The 16,988-nt window shown below is 43.4% G+C and overlaps 2 protein-coding genes across 3 annotated transcripts in view; one reads left to right on the top strand and one right to left on the bottom strand.

The window, feature by feature from the left end:
- tmem69 (transmembrane protein 69) overlaps positions 1–16,988 on the bottom strand; it is a 522,919-nt gene that overhangs the window by 435,443 nt on the left and 70,488 nt on the right. The window lies entirely within an intron of this gene.
- Positions 1–16,988, top strand: part of LOC144692334 (riboflavin-binding protein-like) — a 62,739-nt gene that overhangs the window by 15,838 nt on the left and 29,913 nt on the right. Inside the window, exon 1 of one of the 2 annotated variants that reach the window (XM_078561055.1) lies at positions 12,441–12,593. The exons of the other annotated variant lie outside the window; for it this stretch is intronic. The gene's annotated coding sequence lies outside the window, so the exon portion shown is untranslated. Of the gene's footprint in view, positions 1–12,440; positions 12,594–16,988 lie in introns of those variants that run through there. 2 annotated transcript variants of the gene reach the window in all.

Below are 16,988 nucleotides of genomic sequence, written 5' to 3'. Positions count from 1 at the left end.
ATTTTTCCATTTTCCAAAGTCCAAGAGGTTATAACAAAGCTTGTAACGATCCATCTCCTTAACTCTATGCTACTGGTGCTTCCATTGACAAATTAACACTCAGAAGAGCAGATATAGAGCACTGCAATCAGCCCCCAGCAATCAGTCTGTCATAGCATCCTTGTTATTCAATGTTTATACTAATGATCTGCTTGAAACAAAGTTCCACAAATTTGTATATGCTGTGGCCTTGGTCACACAAAACAAGAATCTGTCCACTGAGGAGATCCTGACCAGTGCTGTAGAGAGGAAGAAGACTTTTCCATCAATGGTGACTTCAGCCAAACTTGCAAAAGACTCGCTTCAATATTACAACTCAACAGCCAAACAAGCAAACCAAGTCTTGAAAATCGCCTTTTGCAAGTATCCCAAAAGCCCCTCCTATTTAGGAGTCAGACTTGCTCAAACCAGGTTGCATTGACAGCATCTCCAGAAGATCAGAAAGAGACTGAAAAGTTGGGGTAACCTGATCTGGACACTGGTTGGGTCCACATGCTGATCCTGGCTGACTTGACCAACTTATCAGCAACCTGTCTTAATTCAAGAGGGCCATTTTGGACTGGTGCTGAAACCCTTTAGTGATCTTTCAGCAGCCTAGATGACCATGGCACAATGTTTGTAAGAACTGCAGTATACGAAATGGATTTCTTACACAGGACTCCACATTACAACCTGAAGAACCAATCTTTCCTCAAAAACAATGGGCTTTCCTCAAAAACAATCAACTACCTCAGAATCAGTCATGGTAGATGCTACCATCTTCTCCATAGATTGAAGATCAAAGCATCCCCATCATGCAACTGAAGAGCTCCTAATCAGATCCAGGAATACGTCATTGGATACTTCAGAGAGAAAATTTGCAAGCAGCCTGCAAGATATCTGGTTACACTGGAAACTTTGCTGTTGATTATTTATTGTATATTAACTGTGTTTAATTCTCTTCAGGTGTTGGACATCAGTTGTAGTTTCACTTGAGCGCATATAAAGAGATCAGCTGTGGCTCAGTTCATAGCACCCTCGCCTTTGAATCAAAAGTTTGTGGGTTCATGTCCCACTCCCGGAAACCAAGAACTGTGAATGTACTCGAAAGAGTTAAAGAGATCCTTATTGAAACTGTGGTGCTGGACCTGCTGAGTATTTTTAGCATTTCAGATTTCCAGCTTCTGCAGTATCTTGCTTCAGACATTTTTGGGGGTTTTTTTGCTACCACTGCATGAAAGAATATTCTGCTCAAATTAGGAAGGGGAAAAAAATCAGCCAGGTATGCCATTAACAATTGCTTCAGTGACTCCTCCTGCTGTACAAAATATTTGGTGAGGAGAGGATCGAGTTCAGCTGTGACACACACACACACACACACACACACACAGTCAAGCAACACCAAGGGCGAAATTTTCCGTGCCCATTGGTGTTGGGCGTCAAGGCGGGCGTGAGCAGACAATATGGTGGAAAGGCCACAAATTGGTTTCACGCCATCATTAAACCTGTTTGTAATTGTCCACTCCGCCTGTCAATGGCGGGCTGTGTTTCCTGCCGCTGCACACCGAGGTTCATTTCATCTGCATATCATTATAAACCCTGCTCACTGGAATCAACCCCTACCTCAAATTTACCGTCCATGTCGGCAGGAAAACATGTTGGTGCAGAACACATCTTGACAAGTGCAACATGCAGACATCGGGACTTACCGTCAAGGCCTTGCTTACACCGCAGACATCTGAGGAGCAGAAGATGCTGGAGCCCTGCAGCAACCAGACCCTGGGGAAACATGCATCGCGTGCTGGGTGGATCCTCATGGACATGGTCCCACCACGAAGCAGCTCACAGAAGGTGGAAGGTTACCTTTGAGTGCCTTCTTCAGGACATCAGTGTCTTGGCCACGGTCTGCAATGGATGATTGTTGAGAGGGTGGAGAGGAAAGTGTAGGTTGGACTGGGGGCGGATGGTATACCAGATTGGGGGGTTTGGTGCGGGGGCTAGGAGAGGAAGGTCTAGGTTTGACTGGGAAAGGAAGGTGTCTGGGGGAGGGGTGGGATGAGGTTGGGGGGGAACAATGGTGTAGGGGATGAAGTTGGGATGGGGGAGGGAGCACAGGGGAGGAAGGTGTAATGGGGGAAAATGCAGCAACTGAGGAGGTAGGTATAAGACGAGAGGAAGGTGTAAAGGAAGGAGTTTGGAGTGGAGAAGCTGTGGATGTTGTGGTCCATGAACGAGATGAAGGTGTGTGTGAGAGAGTGAATGGTGATGTCCCTTGAACTGGCAGTGAGTCAGATCCCTGTGGATGTGTGATGTGTTTGTGAATGTGTGAGCTGAGAGTGATGAGAAGATTGACTTACCCTGGCGGAATAGAGGAGACCATTCATCCTCTTTCTGCTTTGGGTGGCTGTCCTCTTTTGCAGGGTGTTGGCGCTGACCACTGCTGCCGCCACCTCCCATGCTAGGTTGGTGACCTTACTTGCTGGCCTTTGCCCAGAGGCACAGGAGGGAAGCATCACTAAATTTAGGGGCAGCATGTCTCCTCCCTTTGGCAGCCATCAGTTCACAGCAGCTTTCTATCCCACGAGGAGCGCTAGCTCTTTGCCGGGGCGGCCTTTAAATATGGCGCCCGGTTTACTGAAGGCCTGATGTGATGGCAGGTAAATGAGAGGATGCCTTGACAGCAACTCAGTGTGTTTCCTGAGAATGCGGCAGTAGTGGGAAAATATGGCATGAAAAGTTGTGGCCAGTGGGTAAAACATCCTTTTTCCTGCCTGCTACTACACTTAGTGCAAATTTAGGATGATTCCACGCTAAATCCCTCAGCTCCAGAACTTCAGACCAGTACCGGCAGAAGTCCAATGACCAAACCAAACCAGCACAATAGTTACTGTCCCATCCTCATGTGTGAAGAATCACGAATTGCGCTACCAAATGACACAGCCGGATCGGATAACTTTTTTTTAAATTTTGCCTGTGGTCTGTATTGAAATTTTGGCCAGTACTACCTATTTTGATGCTGAACAATGTATTTCTTTGCATTGCTGTTGGCAGCTTTAATTCATTCATGAGATGTGGCAAAGCCAACATTTATTGTCCATTTCTAATTGCCCATGAGAAGGTGGTGGTGCGCGACCTTCTTCAACTGCTCAGTTCGTGTCATGAAGTTACACCCACATTGCTGTTAGGAAGTGAGTGCCAGGATTTTAGCCCAGCGACAATGGAGAAATGGCAATATTTCCAAGCAGGTTGGTGTCTGGCTTGGAGGGGAGCTTCCAGTGGTAGCGTCCACATTTCCCTGCTGCCCTTGTTTTTCTAGGAGGTAGAGGCTGTGAACTTTGGAGGTGCTTTCAAAAAAGCCTTGGCGAGTTGCTGTAATGCAGATGGTACTCACTGCTGCCTCAGTGCATTGGTGGTGCAGGGAGTGAATGGTGATGGGTTCCAATCAAGTGAGCTGCTTTGTCCTGGATGCTGTCAAGCTTCTTGAGTATTGCCGGAGCTGCATTTACGTAGGCAAATGGAGATTATTCCATCATACTCCTAACTTGTGCCTTGTAAATAGTGGAAAGACTTTGGGGAGTCAGCAGATAAGTCAATACCCAGCTTCTGATCTACTCTTGTAGCCACAGTATTTATGTGGCTGGTCCTGTTAAATCTCTGGTCAATGATGATGCCCAGGAGAGTGGAAGGTTCAACAATGGTAATGCCATTGAAAATCAATGTGGTTAGAGTCTGTTGTTGGAGACAGTCATTGCCTCGCATTTGGGTGGTGCAAATGTTTCTTGCAACTTTTCTTACTGCATGTGAGAAAAGACTGCTTAATTATGAGGAGTTTAGAATGGAACTGAATACTGTACAATCATTGGTGAACATCTCAATTTTCGACCTTGCAGCTGTATGACACCAGGAACCCTACACTGTAAATGCAACATGAGCCTGATAGTTTGAGAAAACTGGATGTGAATGAACATTACTGGGGTATCTTCAGTCAGTAACTACATTTCTACCAATATAATTAAACATGCTTCCACTCCTGGGCCCAGCCACATTCCCCTTAGATGTCATCAGCAGTTACTGATCGTTAATCTTTTCTTAAATCAACAAAAACTGACAAGAAAAACCAAAAAACAGAAGGATGTTTGATTTATTAGCAGGGCATTGATCGTGAAACTCTCTCTTTAACAGCAAGCACAGAATGATACTATTGTTCAAACATATGCTTTTGATTTTCTGTAATCTCAGGTGATTAGTTATTTTTTAACAAATGTTAGCAGGAAATGATGTTTCAACAGATGCCTTCAATTACTAAATTGTCTAAAAATGTAAAAGCTCCAGAGTTATTTTCTATCCAGATTTGGTTTAGCACCAGATTGTGAAATGTTGGCAATTAGAATGAATAAACAAGCACAATTATTATCTGAAGGAGCCATCAGGGTCTGACTAAACTAAGATCAGCTAATACAATCATTAGCCCCTTGATAATGTTAGATGCACTGGAAACTCAATGCAAGAGTGTTTCTACAAAAAATGTGTATTCAAGGTTATTTGGTCCCTTTTCTGGCATGCAAGAGATTAAATACATATAAATGGTTGCCTTTTAAATTCAAAAAATAAGGGATTTTGTAGAACATAAAATTAAACCCTTTTGCTATTTGGTTCCAAGTATAAAGGCTAGATAGCATTGTTTATAATATCCCAGGGATCACGGATTCATAAAAGGAGGAGGCCATTCGTGTCTGCCGGCTGAAAAAGACATACCCGACCCAATCTCACTTTCCAGCTCTTGGTCTGTGGCTTTGTAAGGTACCACACTTAAACTGCATATCCAATTACTTTTTAAATGTGATGAGTGTTTCTGCCTCTGCTGCACTTTCAGGCAGTGAGTTCCAGACCCCAATCACCCTCTGAGTGAAATAATTTCTCCTCAACTCCACTCTAACCCCTCTATCAATTACTTTAATCTATGACCACTGGTTATTGGCCTCCCTACTAAGGGATCCTGTTATATGAAGGGTGGGTCTGTAGCCCAAAGTTGCACTTACTTCCTGTTCCAAAATACAATTTGGCCCGGTTGTTTCTCCTTTATTTCCAGAGTTAACAACAATGTTCATTCATTTAGTATCCTTAATGTGGAAAAATGTCCCAAGGTGCTTCAGAGGTGTAAGGAAATAAAGGCACCAAACCAATAACGAGGGGTGACCAAAGGTTTGGTAAAATGGTGAGTTTTAAGGAGAGCCTTCAAAAAAATCTAAGAAGGAAACTGAAAGGCAGAGGGGTTTAGGGAGGGATCTCAGTTTGGGGCTGAGATAACTGAAGGCAGAATCGCCAAAGGTGCATGGTGTATAAGGGTGTGAAGAGACGCATAAGAGGCTTGAGCCAGAGAAAGAGACAGTTTGGGGTGGGCGGGTTGTGGTGCTGGAGGAAGTTACAAAAACAGTAAGGGGTGAGGATATGGAGGAATTCAAACACAAGAATGAGGATTCTAAATCTGAGCTGTTGAAGGAACCAGCAACCAATGGAGGCCAGTAAGGGCAGGAACAATGATTGAGTGATACTTGGAATTGGATCTGGGCAGTAGAATTTTCAACATGCTGAAGTTGATGGAAAGTTGATGGATGAGAGGCCAGCCAGGCTGGCTGCCAGGAGAACATTGCAATAGTCACGTCTGGAGTTAAGGCAGCAGCTATCAGGTGTTGAAGTTGTATTTTGATTACATGTCACATTGCCAGTGAAAATGTTTGTGTTCTTACAGTGGCTAGTTTGGTTGAGAATGCTATGTGGACTTTTCCTCTCAAACCAATTGGAAACTGTGCAAATTGTGCTTTGGAATTTACTCCAAGTTGGAACAGAAGTAAGTGGTTAGCCTGCCTGGTGCTAAATCAGTGAAGAAATGAACATTAACTTGTACACTAACTTAGCACGATGCAAACTAAACATTCACCCTTTTTTTTGGACAATACACATGGTAATTCACAAATTCCAAAATAGCTTTTACAAATGTGTAAATTTTTTTCCTGAAGATCTTTGTTGCCTTCCATATCCATAAGACCCAGGTCAATCCTGCTGCATTTCACCCTGAAGTAGGTAGCCTCATGTACGATTATGGGCAGAATTGAATGCCCTCTATTGATGTGCGTTTGGAGTTGGGGAGCATTTAATTGAATGGGAGAGTACCAGGTGGGAACCCCACCGTCTTCCCACCTCTGCCCTGATTAAGTACAGGGCAGGAAAGCTTGTGGAGGGCCTTCCTGCCCTGCCACAAATTGAAGCCTTTAAGTGTGTTAATTAATCCCCACTCAAGGACCACATCTCATTGCCACTGGAGTTCAACCAGAGGCAGGTGGGCCAGTCACCACCCAAAATGCAAACCCTGATGTGTTTGCTTGCGGGCTCTTCAGGGATTGGGGGTAGTCCCTTGTTGTCACAGACACTCAGTACCTGATCGAGAGACTAGGCATCGGGAGAGGAGAGGCCCATTGAAAGCTGCCCTTGCCTCGGACCCACCCCCCCATGACCCCATCCTTTCCTCACTCACCTGTGGCCTGAGTCTCTCTCTGATTCCGGGACTCTGGTGGGTGCATTGCTACCACTGCTCCCCTGGTGGCGCTCCCTGTCAAGAAGATCTGTCGGCCTCTGATTGGCCAGCAGCTCCCAGGAGAGGGGTGGGATTTCCACTTGATCCTAGGGAAGGCCTACCGCTGGCCACTTAAGTGTCTGACTGGAACTTAATACTGCAGGGCCTTCCCCAAAGGAGGCGATATGTGACTCTTGCTGGCTCTCCAGCCAGCAGGCAATACCCTGATCACCTGGATTAAATTCTGACTTGTGTGTGAGGAAAGACTTTGAGCATGGAGTTGGACATGTCAGTGACCTAATGCTAGTGACAGTGAAAAAGACACATGAAAAAGATGAGCTAGCTGGAGTCCATCAAACAGCATGTTGCATTCATAAACATCTATAGAAGAGGAAGGGAAAGAGTTTAAGTAATCAAAAGTCCTGATCTTATTGACATATCCTGGAAAAAACAAGGTTATTACTTCACATGGAAAATGACCCTCTCTCTTTTTATTCTTTCTTGGGATGTGGGTGTTGCTGGCTAGGCTAGCATTTGTATTTCCCATCTCTAATTGCACTTGAGAAGGTGGCAGTAGTCACCTTCTTGAACCGCTGCAGCCCATGTGCTGTAGGTACACCAACAGTGCTGTTAAGGGGGGAGTTCCAGGATTTTGATCCAGCGACAGTGAAGGAACAACTATATCATTCCAAGTCAAGATGGCATGTGCTTTGGAGGGGAACTTGCAGGTGGTGATGTCCCCATGCATCTGCTGCCCTTGTCCTTCTAAGTAGTAGAGGTCGAGGGTTTGGAAGGTGCTGTCGAAGGAGCCTTGGTGAGTTGTTGCAGTGCATCTTGTAGGTGGTACACGCTGCTGCCTATGTGCACCAGTGGTGGAGGGAGTGGCTGTTTAAGGTGTTGGATAGTGTGCCAATCAAGCGGGCTACTTTGTCATGGATTGAGCTTCTTGAGTGTTGTTGGAACTGCACTCATCCAGGAGAGTATTCCATCACACTCCTAACTTGTACCTTGTAAATGGTGGACAGGCTTTGGGGAGGCAGGAGGTGAGTTACTCTGCACAGGATTCCCAGCATCTGTCCTGCCATTGTAACCACAGTTTCAGTCCAGTTCAGTTTCTGGTCAGTGGTAATTCCCAGGATGTTGATTGTGGGGGATTCAGCAATGGTAATGCCATTAAATGTCATGGGGAGATGGTTGGATTCTCTCTTGTTGGAGATGGTCATGTCAGGCACTTGTGTGGTGTGAATGTTATTTACCACTTAGCAGCCCAAGCCTGGATGTTATCCAGGTCTTGCTACAAATGGGCATGCATGCTTCAGGACCTGACGAGTCACGAATGGTGCTGAACATTCTGCAATCCTCAGTGAACATCCCCACTTCCAACCTTATGATGGAGGGAAGGTCATTGATGAAGTAACTGAAGATGGTTGGGCCTAGGACACTACCTGAGGAACTCCTGCAGTGATGTCCTGGAACAGAGATGATTGACCTCCAACAACCACAATCATCTTCCTTTGTGCTAGGTATGACTCCAACCAGCGGAGAGTTTTTCCCTTGATTCCCATTGACTCCAGTTTCTCTAGGGCTCCTTGATGCCACACTCGGTCAAATGCGGTCTTGATGTCAAGGACAGTCACTGTCACCTCCCTTCTTGAGTTCAGCTCTTTTGTCCATGTTTGGACAAAGGATGTAATGAGGTCAGGAGCTGAGTGGCCCTGGCAGAACCCAAACTGAGCGTCAGTGAGTAGGTTGTTTATTAGTAAGTGCTGCTAAATAACATTGTCGATGACCCGTTCCATGACTTTGCTGATAATCGAGAGTAGATTGATGGGGTGGTAATTGGCAGGGTTGGATTTGTCCTGCTTTTTGTGGACAGGACATACCTGGGCAGTTTCTACATTGCAAGTAGAGGCCAGTATTGTAGCTGTACTGGAACTGCTTGACTGGGGGCGTGGCAAGTTCTGGAGCACAAGTCTTCAGTACTATTGCTGGAACGTTGTCAGGTCCCATAGCCTTTATGGTATCCAGTACCTTCAGCCATTTCTTGATAACACATGGAGTGAATCAAATTGGCTAAAGACTGGCATCTGTGATGCTGGGGACCTCAGGCAGAGGCCAAGATGCATCATCCACTCGGCGCTTTTGGCTGAAGATTACTGCAAATGTTTCGTCTTTGTCTTTTGCAATGATGTGCCGGGCTCTCTCCCTCCTCCCAATTAATTTTTGCAGGACAGCAGTTGTATGTATAGCAAGTAACAACAACTTTTAACAAGACCACAAAATTGTTATTGATTCTGTGTGCATATTGTGAAATAAGACAATGGACCAAATCTTTCGTGGAGTGGCAATCACTGTCGGATTGCCACTTGGCTCCTATTTACCTACCCTAGACTGGAGCTCCACATTTCTCACCTGGACTTCCAACCTGGGTCTGCTGAGAAATATGGAGTGTAGCTACTCATGGAGTCCTTTCCCTTGGAGTATAGGATCATTGGGGGAAGCCAAGCTACACCCCCTTTTGACAGCACCAGCTGCCGTATTCTGGTAGGCTTAACTATCCCAGCCATTTTGACAAGCTCGGACAGAAGGTAAGTGTGTATGGTAAATGGGTGAGGTAGAATGAGTTGGTGGGGGTGTCAGGTGATCGGGGGTGAGGGGGGATAGTCGGGTGGTCAGGGGGATAGTCGATGGGTTCAGTGGGAGTGGTGGTTGGGGGGGTCACTAGTATAATTATACAAGAGCTACAACTGCTTTTAATCCTTTTAACATTTCCTGGGTAACTAATCTAAGTGAGTTGGAACCATCTGAGGTCTCCAACTTTAAGTCAGAGTTTGAGGGTTCCAGAGGCAGGGTAATTGCCCAACGGAAGTTGTAACTTCCTGGGCAATTCCCATGCAGTCCTTGCATAGGGACTTCCAAGAGGATCCCCAGCACATCTTCCAGAGTACCACCAGACTACGACCGTCCAGAGATTGAAAGATCTGGGCCATTATCTGTGATTTCTTTTACTTAAGTAGTTTGACTGTAATGTTGATTAGGACAATGTGTTTTAGGTTTTAAATGGGCCCACATGAGCATTTCTCATTCCTTGTCTTTTTCATTTTTCTCCTCTCTCTTTTTGTTACCTTATCTACAGCCCTACAACAGGAAACCACTCTGTTCCTTGCTGCTCTGCAGCAGCTGCCCAGGAGATTGTTGCAGACAGTCTAATCATGCAACTTAGATGTTTGTTTTTGCACCCTCATTTTGCTCCCACTTGGGAGTGAGTACTTTAAGGAAAGAACTTGAATTTTTGTAGAGATTTTCACATGTTCGAGGTCAGAAAGTGCTTAATCGACAATGGATTACTGTTTGCGTTTAGTCACTCTGCCAATTCTATTGTACCTTACGTTGAACGATGCAAGAAAATGTGGTTGCTCAATCAGTAGTTAGCAAGGTCCTACATAAAACAATGTGATAAATGATTCGATAAACTAGCGGATAGCGGTCACAGCACACAAACAGGCCATTTGACCTAACAGGTCCATGCCTGAACATCTAATTTACTTTTTTTCAATGGCTTTATTAACCTGCGCTGCTACGTTTAGTGATTTTATGCTCCACATGAACCTCCTTCCGCCCTTCTTCATCCAACCCCATCAACATATCCTTCTATTCTCTTTCGATCCTCATGTGTTTATCTAGCCTCCCCTTAAATACATCGCTGCTGGTCACATCAACTACTCCTTGTGGTAGTGAGTTCCAGGTTTCTCATCACTCTGGGTGAAGAGGTTTCTACTGAATTCTCTATTGTATTTATTGCTGACTATCTTATATTTATGGCCATGTGGAAATATCTTCTCTACTTGTACCTTATCAAACCCTTTCATAATTTTAAAGACCTTTAACAGGTCACCCTTCAGTGTCCTCTTTCCTAGAGAAAAGCGCTTGTTCAATCTTTTCTGATAGGCATAACCTCTAAATTCTGGAATCATGTTTGTATATTATCCAGTGCCCTCCATATCCATTTTATAACATGGAGACCGGAACTGTTCATGATACTCCAACTCTAACCAAAATTCTATGCAAGTGTAATATAACTTCTTCGTTTTTCAGTTCTGCCCCTTGAGGAATGAATCATAGTGTTGTGTTTTGCTTTTGTCATGAACTAATTAACCTGCATTGTTACTCATGGTAATGTGTCTATCTATACCCCCAATCCCTCTGCTTCTTTAGACATTTATTTTCCAAGGAGTTTGTGGCCTCCTTATTCTTCCTACCAAAATATGCGTCAGTCTTTGGTGGTGGTGACTGAAAGATAAACTTTGGTCCGGACCAAGAACTAGGATTGCCAACTGTGATTAAATGTATTCCTGGAGGTTTCATCACATGACTTGCCTCCACAGTCCAGCCATTATTCAGCCACCACATGCATCCTTGTGACATACTGCTTTCCAATACGCCAATTGAAAAGCAGAAAGACTCTTTACCCAATTGGATAATGCTTGACTGTCAGCCAAATAGCCTTTTTTCCACCCATTTTCAACATTTTTATACCTGGTAAAAAGACTATGGCCTGAATTTTTTGGTTGTCGGGCCTGGGAGCAGATGAGAAATGGGCCACCGGCAGCGACCGGCCCCCGACCACGATTTCAAACTGGCTGGCCAATTAACAGCCAGCCAGCGTGAAACATGTGCTGAAATGCTCAGCACTGCCGGGGTGGGGGCGGGAAGAGGGCAGGCACCCGAAGTAACTGAGGGTGCGGGTGAGTGCTTCGAGAGAGCTCCCTGAAGGCAGACAACTGCCCAGGGGGCTGCAGACCTCCACAGACTAAAAGACACAACAAAAATGCTGCAAAATATGTCCATGCAGCACAATCAAGTACCTGAAAGCGTTCTTCATAAAAACCAGTACCCAGAAATCTTTTTTTTAATTTCCCAGCGGAGATTTCATCCCACCCTGGATTGAGATTTGAGTAAAAATGTGAATACCACCTGGGAGAATGGCCCATCCGCCAACCGTAAATGTGGACGGGCCACGTAAAATCGTTGATTGCATCGTTAATGAGCTTAATTGTCAGCGGGTGCGCTTCCGACTGCCGTGCGTGCCCACCAAGTGAAATGTCGCACGAGTGCACAATGACGTAAGGACGATCACCCAATGTCATCTCGCACTTTTTTATATCTGTTTGGGTCGGGCGCATGCCCTTCTGCAGGACATAAAATTCTGGCCTACGTTTTTTAATGTCCCTATGATTTTTCTCCAGAATTGCACACTGCAGTGTACTGGAGATTGATCTTCAATTCCTGGAGACTCCAGACCAATCCTGGAGGGTTGGCAAACCTACCAAGAACTCCACTCTTCTACAAGTATTGCAATTAGATCTTTTTTGCCTACCGAGAGAAGACAGGGTCTCAGCATAACACCTCTGAAAGGCAGCAATCTCAGCTGCAGCACTCGCTCAGTATTGTGCTGCTATATCAGTCTAGGTTATTTGCTCAAGTCTCTGTGTGGGGCTTGAACCCACAATCTTCTGACTTGGTTATTGAGGCATGGTTAATACGAAGTATAAGTGAGCGTATTTAAGCGTGGGTGGATAAAAAGTGTTGTAAACTAACTCACAGCTGCCATATCCTGGTGTTCTTGCATGATTAAGTTGGAAGGATCAAAGGAATTGAAAGAATTTGAAAATGTTTGCAACATTGTTTTAAAATGGCAGGGGCTGATCTTATTGTGTGGAATTTATTATTTCTCAAGCTCAACAGTGGTCAAAAGGCCAAAAACAAACTATTTAACTACTTCAGAGAATAAACTGAATTGTTTTCCTCCAGCTCTTTGTCAACATTTGTATTGATTGAGTTGGCATTTCAGGCTTAACCAAACTTCAGTAAGTTTGTTAAGGGTAAAGGTAACCATTCTAGTTGGCTAACCAATGAGAGACACAGTTGGATCATCCATCTGATCTGACATAAAAATGACTGATACCAGTTAAGTGGAGGAGCTTCTATTCCGTTGTCACAACAGGTAATGGATCTGCAGTGTTTAAAGTCATATATAGTATCATGTAGCTTTATTATATTAATTCTGGATGATTGGAAATAAGCAGCAATCTAAAATTTAACCAAGGGGGTGAGAGGAGAACATAAAGACAACATGGAAAATAAAGTGGCTTGTATGTCACATTAATTATAAAATTATGGGGAATTTTTACTCCCGACCAGCTTTTATTTTTGGAATTCTAAATTCTGTATTCTCAACAGAATGAAAATAATATTCTCTATATTTAAAAATGCCACTGAAATTTAATATGAAAACTGAGGGGCTGCAGTGAAATTATGAGTAGAGGGTGCAAGGAGAGTTAGATGGCTGATTGAAACTAAAATTAAAGGACTTTTAAGATTATGTTATAGCTGTGTACCATAATCATCACCGCTTACCATTGATATAAATGGAAGTTATAGAATTGTATTAATTATAATCTCAGATGCTGTCTGTAACTTGTTTCTGTTCAAAAGGAATTGCTACATTCTCATTGCATGCTTTAGTGAAGTGAAATATTTTTGCCTGAATTAACAGTGTCACAAATTTGTGAGACCTGATATTGTGAACCAAAAAAGGGCTGCAGCTTATGCTTCTTATGCACATTATTTTAAATTTAAAGCTTACAGTTTGGTATATTAAAGTGAGATGTTAAGTGTTTGCTAATGTGCCTGATATGTTACACAACAAAAACAAAAATACCTGGAAAAACTGTTGAAGTTCTGTTGAAGAGTCATATAGACTTGAACCGTTAACTGTGCTCCTCTCCGCAGATACTGTCAGACCTGAGTCTTTCCAGGATTTTTTTGTTTTTGTTTTGGATTTCCAGCATCCACAGTTTTTTGCTTTTGCCTGATATGTTATTGTTTTTATTCAAGTCCATCAGTGTTTGCATAGTACGGGTTTTAAAGGTATTTAACAACTATTTTAAAATCAAATTGATTTGTTATATTGATTGTATTTTGTGTTGCACGGAGAAGGGCCAAGGGATTTCAAGGACAAGGGATTTCAAACGTGACAAGTCCTTGGTTTCCACTACACTTGGTCATTTTAAAAAATAACAGTTGCATAATGAGAGTCAGGATAAATGGACCATTTGCAGGCTGGCAAACTGTAGCAAGAGGAGAGTCATGAGGATCGGTGCTGGCGCCTGAAATATTTATGATCTAAATTAATGATTTAGATGTAGGGATGTACTGTATTGTAGCCAATTTTGCAGATGGTACAAAGGTAGGAAAGCAAGTTGTGAGGAGGATACAAGCATTTTGCAAAGGGATAGATAGTTTAAGTGAGTGGGCAAAAAATTGGCAGATGGAGTATAATGTGGGGGAAATGTGAGATTGTCTGCTTTGGTAGGATGAATAGAAAAGCAAAATATTAATTAATTAGAAAGAAAGAGATTGCAGAATGCTGCAGTACAGAGGGATCTCGGAGTGTCCTTGTACTCAAATCACGAAAAATTAACATGCGATATAGCAAGTAATTAGGAAGGCAAATGGAACCTTTATTGCAAGAGGAATGGAGTATAAAAGAAGGGAAGTCTTGCTACAACTGTATAGGGCATTGGTGAGACATCACCTACTGTGTACAATTTTGATCTCCTTATTTAAGGAAGGATATATTTGTATTGACAGCAGTTCCGATAAGGTTCACCATGCTGACTCCTGGGTTGACAATGTTGTCTTATGAGGAAAGGTTAAGTAGGTTGAGTTTCAATCATTGGAGTTTAGATGAATGAGAGATTATCTTGAAATATATAAGATTCTGAGAGGGCTTGACAATGTGAATACTGAGAGGATGTTTCTCCTCGTGGGGGGAATCTAGAACTGAAGGCACAGTTTAAAAATAAGAGGTCTCCCATTTAAGATGGAGATTAGGAGGAATTTCTTCTCTCAGAGGGTCATGAGTGTTTGGATTTCTCTTCCACAGAGAGCAGTGGAGGCTGGATCATTGAATATTTTCAAGGCTGAGTGAGACAAAGTTTTGATTGACAAGGGAGTCAAGCGTTATGGGGGCGGGGGGGGGGCGGTGTTTAGGCAGGAAAGTGGACTTAAAGCCATAATCAGATCAGCCATGATCTTATTGAATGACGGAGCAGGCTCACTGAGATAAATGGCCTATTGCTGCTCCTATTTCTTCCGATATTATGCGTGATAATCAGACGAAAGCAGAAAATCAGCCTACTCATTCACCTTGAGAAGTTTAAGGGAAGTAAAAGAAGAATTAACACAAAAAATGAGGGAAAAAACTTTTATAAACTTGAATTAATTCTTGTGTTATCAGCCTACAAAGATTAAATTTGACTTTATAAATATTTGATGAATTTCTTTCCTCCCCACCTCTGCTTTTCAAATCGTAATCTTATTTAAATCTACTGAAGTTGTGCTTGGATTGAAACATTTCCTGCATGTTATCTTTGTTGCGTCTCTGCCTTTGTGGATGGAATTCTTCTTATTTTGTCAGTTATCTCTTTGTATAATCTTTGTTTCTCATTCTGTCCCTCAATTTCCCATCCCCTCAATCTTTGCCCTTTGTTTCAGTTCTGCCTTTGCATTCTAACTCTGTTCTCTCTTTCTTTGCACAATATCTATGTCCTGTGTTATCGATCCCTTGCATTCTTTCTTAATTTATGCTGTATTTTTGCTCCACACTAATCTTCTGCATTCTGCTTCCATTCATTTGCTTTCTCTTCCATTCTGTTGAATCTTTCCTTTTTTCTTTTCTGTCATTGTTCTCTATATATTCTCCTCCTTGTTTTCATTCTGTCCCTTTTACTCCCTTCATATCTATCTTTCTGTTCATTTTACTTCTACATTCTGGGGGTGAGAAATTGGGCTTGGTAGCACTCCAAAATGATGTCTGATGCGCACACGCACACATTTCTGCTGAGAATTGCACTGGACACCATATTGGGGAGGATGTTAACATGCATGCATAATGACATCAATTAGCATGCAACACTGATTGAAAACCAGTGGTGCCATTTTTAAGCTCTGTGATCCAGCTGACAATCTCTCTTAACCTTGCACAGCTGAACATGTGTTGAGCAGCAGGAAGGACAACCCCCACCCTCACACCAACCTCCCCACACCAACACAATTTGAACAGATTATCAGCTATTCACAAGATAACTACTGACTGATTCCTTCTGGCTTTTGCCATGATAGCACAATTGGTTGCTGCTTTCCATAGTTGTTTCAAGTGCAAAAGTCTGAAAAGAGTGGTTGGACTTCAAGGCACAAATCAGTTGCTCCCAGACATTGGTGTACTAGCAGCCATTCCCCTTGGAGTGCAGCATGAATGGGAACAAACAGAACCCGTGCAGAGATAGGCAAGATGCTAACGAGGGAGGAGGAGGAGAAGGGGAGAGGGGCTCTCAGCAGGAGGCTGTATCCAGTCAGGGTATTCAAGGAGCAATTCTCCTACCGGAACCTCAGCAAGGAACAATGTGTGAGATATATTTTTTAATGTGTTCATGGGATGTGAACATCTCTGGCAAGGCCAAAGTTTGTTGTCCATCCCTAGCTGCCCTTGAGAAGGTGGTGGTGAGCCGTCTTCTTGAACTGCTGTGGAAGGATCCTGAATTTCAGTGGGGAAGATTGCAGATAGCCTTGGAGAACTGACCTCAAGCATCTCTGGGTCCAGAAGGTATAGCTGCAGACTCCACATCTCGGCAAGGGCAGCAACCTGGACTGACTGGCTAACAGGCAACAGTGAGGGCACTTGTGAAGTGGCAGGGGTGGGAAGCAAGATGTTGCCATCCTGAAAGAGTACAGCAGGCTCATGCTCCATGCCACTGTTACTTCCCCCATGGCAGCATCTCAACAATCCTCGCCATCTGTTGGAGGAGAGATTATGGGATTCCTGCAAAATGACATGCTGACAGCAACAGGCACAGGTTAATCATACATCGCATTCTCCATACCTATTTTCAGGGATTTTCCAATTTAGCCCCTTCTCTCTCTCTTCCTCTCTCTGTTATTTCCCTCTAAGCACTCTCTCTGATTTATATCTCCTTGTATGTGTTATTTATTTGTGTTTTCTGTTGCGTATTTGTGTGCTTTCCATACTGAATATTTACATTTCTTTCTGGTGTATATATAAAATAAATTGAGTATTCTTCAAAAGCTGACAAATTTATTAGATTCCTGACTAACAAGGGAGTCAAAGGTTATCAGGGGTAGGTAGCATTATGGAGTTGAGGCTGCAATCAGATCAGTCATAATCTTACTGAATGGCGGAGCAGACTCGAGGAGCCAAATGTCCTCCTCCTGCTCCTAATTCATATGTTCATAATTCCTTACATACTCAAATCACCAAGGCATCAGAATGGGTTAGAAACTGATCTGAGACAGGGTTGTGACAAGAACATCTAAACAG

Source organism: Cetorhinus maximus, chromosome 17 (genome assembly GCF_964194155.1).
Source record: "Cetorhinus maximus chromosome 17, sCetMax3.hap1.1, whole genome shotgun sequence".
Taxonomy (NCBI): domain Eukaryota; kingdom Metazoa; phylum Chordata; class Chondrichthyes; order Lamniformes; family Cetorhinidae; genus Cetorhinus; species Cetorhinus maximus.
Note: the sequence above shows the minus strand (reverse complement) of the source record. Positions and strands in the feature narration are given on the sequence as shown.